General features: G+C 32.1%; 1 long non-coding RNA gene across 1 annotated transcript; it reads left to right on the plus strand.

Annotated features, from left to right (window-relative positions):
- The first annotated feature begins 288 nt into the window (after positions 1–288).
- LOC129285601 (uncharacterized) lies at positions 289–4057 on the plus strand. The gene is made up of 2 exons (XR_008587246.1): positions 289–745; positions 3791–4057. It is a non-coding gene; the product is annotated as an uncharacterized LOC129285601 (long non-coding RNA).
- Positions 4058–7315: the final 3258 nt, after the last annotated feature.

Genomic DNA, 7315 nt, shown 5'->3' on the forward strand with positions numbered 1-7315 from the left:
TTAACGATGAATTTAATATCCTCTCATCCTTTAATATAATCATAATTTTTAACTTCCTACTCAGTAAATATTAACCTTGATATAGTCCTTTTAAAATAATTTTAATTACCTATCAAACAAGCCCAACTTGATGTTTGAAATCGTTACACATACACAAAACTAGCCACACAAAAAAATATAATAATAATTGTTGACTTTTGAATAAAATAAATAAATAAATAAAAGTCATGTTCATACCAGAGTCTGAAATCTTTGAAAAGTCAAATCTCACTTTGGAATGAAACTAACTAGATCATGAAGAAGTACAAGGATTTTCGTTACAGTACAACTGACCGGTACTATTACCAAAGAGCGATTGCCGTCTAGTGAAGTAACGAAATGGTAGTACAAATGAACGAAGGTTGGTGTACTACATATATCTCCAGGTTCGTTTTACAGGTACTATTTCACATATATATATATATATATATTCATTGATTATTGGCCAAACGAACCACAAGTTAGTGAAAGAGATTTGTGTGGAAAATGAATATGGAAAGTTGCCCAGAATGGAGAAACATCATTGAGTGCAGCGTTGATGATGATGATGATGAAGCCCGATCCTAATATACAAGGAACCTCGATCAGTATTTGATTGCCTTCATCGACGTTGCACTCAATCATGTTTCTTGTCGCTGTGGTATATATGCTGCTAATTAATTCTGGAAAACGCCTCTGAAGACTTCAAGAGCTGATATCCTAGCAGGTTATGTTTCCCTTTCCGTTGGTTTTTTCATTTTCACTAATTCTGACAGAAATTTTTTATTCTGTCTTTAGAGCTAATACTTTGTGGCAATAGAAATTTAGTTTCTTAAGTTTGCATTAATTATCAATTTGGATCCTTAAATTTAATTTTCATGAATCTAATACCTCATGTTTTATTAAGTTAGCATATTAGTCCTTTACCGATTAGAAAGCTTTCCTAATTTATTCGAGAGGTGGTGCCATCTTTAAGTAGGCCATTATAAACAAGATTTCTTTTGAGTCTTCAATTCCCTTGCCAATATATAAGCCCTCATATATACTATTTCAATTAAGAATGGAATGAGAATTTTTTTCTAGAGTTTGGTAGAACTTTGTTGCAAATTGTGCTTTCTTGTGGGAATCTTGAGGTAATGCATATGTGATCAAGAGTCTAACCAACTTTTCTAGTGTCTTAGAAGGTTAAGGTTACTAAATACAAGTGCTCTTAATTTTACTCTAACTAAATAATTACATATTTTAACTTCATTAATGTTAATTACCTCCTCATCAAAATAATAAGGATCAAATTAAATTAATAATTGAAATAAATTTAAATAGAAAACCGATAAAAATTAAACCTGGTGGATCAAATCAATAATGGACATAAACTTAAATGATTAAAAATTTCATTGTTTCTAATTTTTTTTAAATGTTCTTTGGTTTAATACCCGAACTAACTAACCAATCTTTTAATTAAATTGTATCATTGTGGGTAATTTTAAAATTTTAGGAGGTCTAACAAATTTGGGATAAAACTTTTAGTCTCTCAAATTTAACTTAGTTATTGATTTAATCTCTCAAGTTTAATTTTATTGATTTAATCCCTTACCCTTTTGTTTTTTTAACTCAACTAATTAATTTATGTCAAAAACATTGGTCCTCATTTGGGGGGGGGGGGGGCAACAGACGGGTAAGAGTATGACATTGGCCAAAGCCCATGTCTCTACTAACATCATGATTCTCAACACGGGGAGATTTGAACTTCTCTATGACACAATTAACTCTGGAATTTTACCGAATGTTTGTAGTCTGATTATAAAATTAGGAGAAAATGACATTCTAATTTCTAAAGCTGATTATAAAAAAAAAATGTCATAAAGGCCTTTTTAATTATTAAAAATTGTAAAAAGTAAAAGTTTGGTTGTAAAGTGGTCACTTAAATAGAACTGATGTAAAGGTACTTTAAATGTGGATCATGAATCTTTATGGTAATAATTGATCCTTCTGATTCCTGATTTTGATATCAATGTTCTTTTGAAGCCAAGTCTTATGGAAGAAATATAACAGTGTGAACAGTAAATTGCAGTGCATAACATGCCTGTGAATACAATCACAACACACAAAATTTCAAGTAAATTTGTTATATACTATAAAAAAAATCTTGTCTGAATTTTTCATTTCTTAAAAAAAATTTATAATTTGTTAGTAAAAAAAATTATAATTTAATCCCTTCTTTTGATATGAATGTTGTTCCTCACCCTTTGCTTTAGGCAGAGTAGAGGAGAAAAAAAAAAGGGAGGAAAAAAATGTAGATAATGTTTAAATTTGTTAACCAATTAAATAAAAACGTTGTTTAAATATGTAAATCTTTACCCATTGAAACCCAACAAGAACACACCAGGAGCCACACCAAGAGTTGTTGATGCTTATAGAATCCTTCTATATATATATATACATATATATACACCCGATTTCATGAAAAACGAATCTGTGTTAGCCCTTGTTAGTCATGACAACCAATGAGTCATGGCTGCCAAGCTGGAAGTCTCCCCTCTTTTAAATCTTGATTTTAAAAAGTTGACGCTTCTTTCTATAGCCCCTTAGTGGTGTTATTGTTTGAAAGGAAGAGTTGTGTCCTGGAAATTTTGAAACGTCGATGTTATTGTTGTATTCTTTCTTCTGTAGAATAATCCTCCAAGGCACCAAAGCGATTTTTAAGTTTCATGGACATCTTATTATTAAAGCTTGTATATTTTCAACTTAAAATTCTATTATTGTTCTTTCGTTTGTTAACAAAAATGATCACAATACAACAAAAACATTGAGCAGGGTGGAAGCTATATAAAAAGGCTTGAAGAGAAATCTGGTCTCCAAAGTAAAAGGCATGCAGATCATATCCATCTAGCTTCTAATTAAAACATGTTTTCACCATTAAGATTTTGACAGATTTTAGGTTGATTTCACAAGTAAATCTTATATTTTGAAGAGTGAGCCGGATATAAATCAGCCACAGTAAAAAAAAATGTTGTTTTTCTGCGTGTAAAACTTGTTGCTATGTATGTGTTATGTTAACATTAGTATCTCAAGTCATACAACTCAAATAACATTAAGTAAAGTAATATGCACACCTGAAGAATTCACAATTAATTGTGAATCCTCGATTATCTTGAGTTTAAGTAGACTCACACCTACTAAACCTTATAGGTCATAGTTTAAAGAGAGTACAAAGCTAATGGAGAGAGTGAAAAGTGTTGAGTGAGTTGGTTATTTGTTGATCGATTTATATAAACCATGTCAGTAACCACCTTAATTAATTAATTAATCAATTAATCTCTCATTAGTCTTGACTCAGTTAGTTAAGATATAGGGGACAACTGATAGCTACAGGGTTGTAGGTTAGCCCTTGCTTATCAGACTCACTTGTGTGATTCACCTATCATGATCTGTACAAGATCATAAAGATCAAACTGTTTAGACTTATTAATTATTGTAAATCCACATATATTTATTAATATTTCAACCAATTATGTATTGATTTGATGTATTCCTGTAGCTTCTAATACTTATTGTCGTACTCGCTCTCATTTTTTGTATGTCTGTCTTCTAGTTGGGAAAACAAGTGATTTAAGTTTCGTTACTTGTTTTAATGTGTGGCGGAATTTACTAGAACCTAAAAGTTAGGGGTAGATTGTATCAGTGACCCAATATTTACCCTGAAATAAGTTCTCAATATTGTGGTTTAAGGTGTTGGATATTTAATGAACATATTCCTTTACTGTTATAATAGGCTTATCTTCTACAAACACTATGGCAAACAGGGGGATGTGAGGGGCATGAACTATGGTGTTTGATCAAGAAGTTGGAGATTGCATGGTGCCCTCATGAATTGTTATTTAAGAATTTTTTATTAATATAATTTCTTTTAGAATTCAAAGTGCTTCTAGGATAATATTGTTTCATATATTAAGAGTGTAAGAATATGAGGAGAAAAGCATATCTTGAGTCGTTGATTTGTACGGATGTATGCAGGAATAAAGGTACACCGGTTGAACTTTGTTCGGATACACACAACAAATGCACACACAGAGAGAATGAGAAGCCAGGAAAAATGAAAGTGTTCTATTCTTTTCATTCAGGGAAAAACGAGAAAACTGCACCTATAACCAATGATTTATGGGAACGTGCGAGAGCTATATATGATGATTATGAAAATATTTGTAAAATTGTTTATAGATGATAGTGATTTTGTTAGAATCAATGTGATGGGAGATACAAACATAGCTTCCTGATCATTGACCTAATAGAGTTGTTATCACTCTAATAAAGAATAATACAAATATAAGATATTGTATGTTTTTCATAAGTATTTTATTCTTGGTTTAATATAGAAAACTATTAATGTGGGATAGTTTCATCTCAGAACTCAGAATGGCAACAAAAAATATTATCACTAGATTAAATAAGGGCGACAAATTAAACGGGGATAACTGGGATATTTGGCAGCATAAGGTGTCATATATTTTGGAAAAACAAGATGCTGTTGAGCCACTAATTGTGGTCATGGCCGAGCCTGAGGTAGAAAACTTGGCTCAACATAGGAGAGACCAAGAGGCATTTATGGCATGGAAATAAAAAAATAGTATCACACGAATAACACTTCTAAGTGCTATGGCGGACAATCTAATGTATGAATTTGATAAGCACTCCACTACCCAAGCCATATGAGCTGCCTTAAAAGAAAAATTTGGTGGTGCCTCAAGTACCAAATTGAGAAGGCTTACAAATTAAATTCAACACTTATAAACTAAAGTCGAATACTCCTATGCGGCAGTACTTAGAGAGATAGTCAATATGATCGGTGAACTTAAAGAAGTTGGGTATGATGTTTCTGATGAACAGCAAGTATAGGCTGTAATCAGATCTCTCCTAATAGTTGGGAGTATATGAAAATTAATCTAAACCATAATGAAAACATTGTTAACTTTAATGATGTGGTTAAGTACCTAGTGCTAGAGGCTAAACGTTTGGAGCCTTACAAGTCATTTGGATAGGATTACCTTATTAAGAAAGCTGGTCTTTCAAATTCTAAGCCTAAAAGGGGCAAGAAGCAATAAAAGAAGGGTAGCAAGAGTGGCCCTAAAGTAAAGAAGGTCAAACAACCTTTCAAAAAGAAGGGCAAGAAGAGTGGTAAAAAGATAATTAACCTAAAAAAGATCAAATGTTTTCCCTATCAAAAGATGGGCCATTTTGCAAAGGATTGTCCTGAGCAAAGTGGATGTGATCAAGTACTTGTAAATTATGTGAATTCACATTTTTCTTATGTTTCTAGTAATGTTTTTCTAATGGAAATTGTTTCCTCTTCTTGGATTGTAGACTCAAGCTCCACAAACCACATAACCAAGGATTGTGGATCCTTCATAAAGTACCATCGGTTGCCGAATTAATGCAAGTGGCTTTATGTTGGCAACAATGTGAGGATCAAGGTAAAAGGCATAGGAACTTGCAAGTTAATCTTGCGAGGTGGGAAAAACTTAATTCTCAATGATGTTTTACATGCACCGGACATCCAACGAACTTAATATCAATTGCTTGCCTTTTAGAATTTAGGTTTGTAATTAATTTTCATGACAAGATGTTGACATTATGTATAATTTAACTTTTTATGGTTGTACTTTTCTTTCAAAAAGGTTTTTTATTATGGATATTGCTGACAAAGTTTATTTTCATGATTGCTTTACCACCTTTTCCAATAATGTTGATATGAATATCTGGTATGCTAGACTAGGGCATATTAATCCAAATAGAATGATTAAGCTAGCTAAAGAAGGAATGCTAGGTCCAATTACAAATATAAAAATGTCCTTTTTTGAAAATTGTCTAGCCGGTGAAGTAATAAGAAAACCTTTTGGTAAAGGTGTCACGGCTAAAAATCCATTGCAATTAATCTATTTTGATATATGTGGTCCTATGAGTATAAGGAAAAAACTCGAAGCTTGGTATTTTATTACCTTTATCGATGATTTTTTATGTTTTGGTCATGTCTATTTGATATCACAAAAGTCTGAAGCTCTTGAGTGCTTTAGATGATACATTAATGAGGTTGAAAATTAAATGGACCATAAAATTAAAGCATTACGAATTGACTGAGGATGTGAATACTTGTCTGATCAATTTAAAGAACTCTGTGAAGAAAAAGGAATAATTAGACAACTAACTATTACTGGCACTCCACAACAGAATGGAGTTGCTGAAAGAAGATATAGAACTCTTTTAGACATGGTTAGGTCAATGATGGCACAAGGAAATCTTTCAATCTCGTATTGGGGGGATGCTTTATTGACTGCAACCTTTATACTTAATCGTGTGCCCTCAAAATTAGTTACTTCCACACCTTATGAGTTATATACAAAACGCAAACCAGATTTAAATATCCTAAGGCCATGGGGGTTAGCTGCATATGTCCATAATGATTCCTATAAATATGAAAAATTAGGTCTAAGAGGGAAGAAATGTATCTTTATAAGATACTCTGAGCTATCAAAGGGTTATGTTTTTATTAGTGAAAATGATGATGAAATTGTAACGAAATTTGAATATAAGAATATCACATTTTTAGAAAATAAGTTTCTTAACAGGGGAGAAATTGATCGAACTGTATCTCTTTATGAGACACAGGAGCAAAATAATATAGAACAAATAGATAAGCCTAAATCATGACAAAATGCTAATCTAAGTGAGAGCTCTAAAAGGTCTGCTAGAAGACCTAAAAAGAATCAAAATCTACAAGAGACCCCACTTCGAAAAAGTAATAGAGAAAGCGTGCTAAAAAGATGATTCCAAATTGAGGCTGAAATAGGGTGAAGCATTGATGGTAACTCCTTTAGATGATGATGAGTCATGTTTTATAAATGAAGCTTTATTAGGACCTGCTAAGGATAAATGGAAGAAAGCAATGGATGAAGAAATGGATTCCATAAGGACCAACCAAGCATGTAAATTAGTTGATTTATCACATGACCGAAAAGCTATTGGGAAAAAATGGGTTCTCAAAATCAAAAGAAAAGTGGATGGATCAATTGACAAACATAAGGCTCACTTAGTAGTGAAAAGGTATACACAACAAGAGGGAATAGATTATGAGGATGCATTTTCTCCTATTGCAGGCTTCAATTCTATTAGACTGATTCTAGAAATAGTAAATAGTTTGGACTTAGAGTTACACTAGATGGATGTAAAAACTGCTTTTCTAAACGGTGATATGGATGAAGAAATTTATATACAATAGCCATTAGGTTTCATTGAAAAAGGAAAA

The sequence above is a fragment of the Prosopis cineraria genome, unplaced genomic scaffold (genome assembly GCF_029017545.1).
Source record: "Prosopis cineraria cultivar Desert tree isolate PC_DT_omini unplaced genomic scaffold, ASM2901754v1 PC11, whole genome shotgun sequence".
NCBI lineage: Eukaryota > Viridiplantae > Streptophyta > Magnoliopsida > Fabales > Fabaceae > Prosopis > Prosopis cineraria.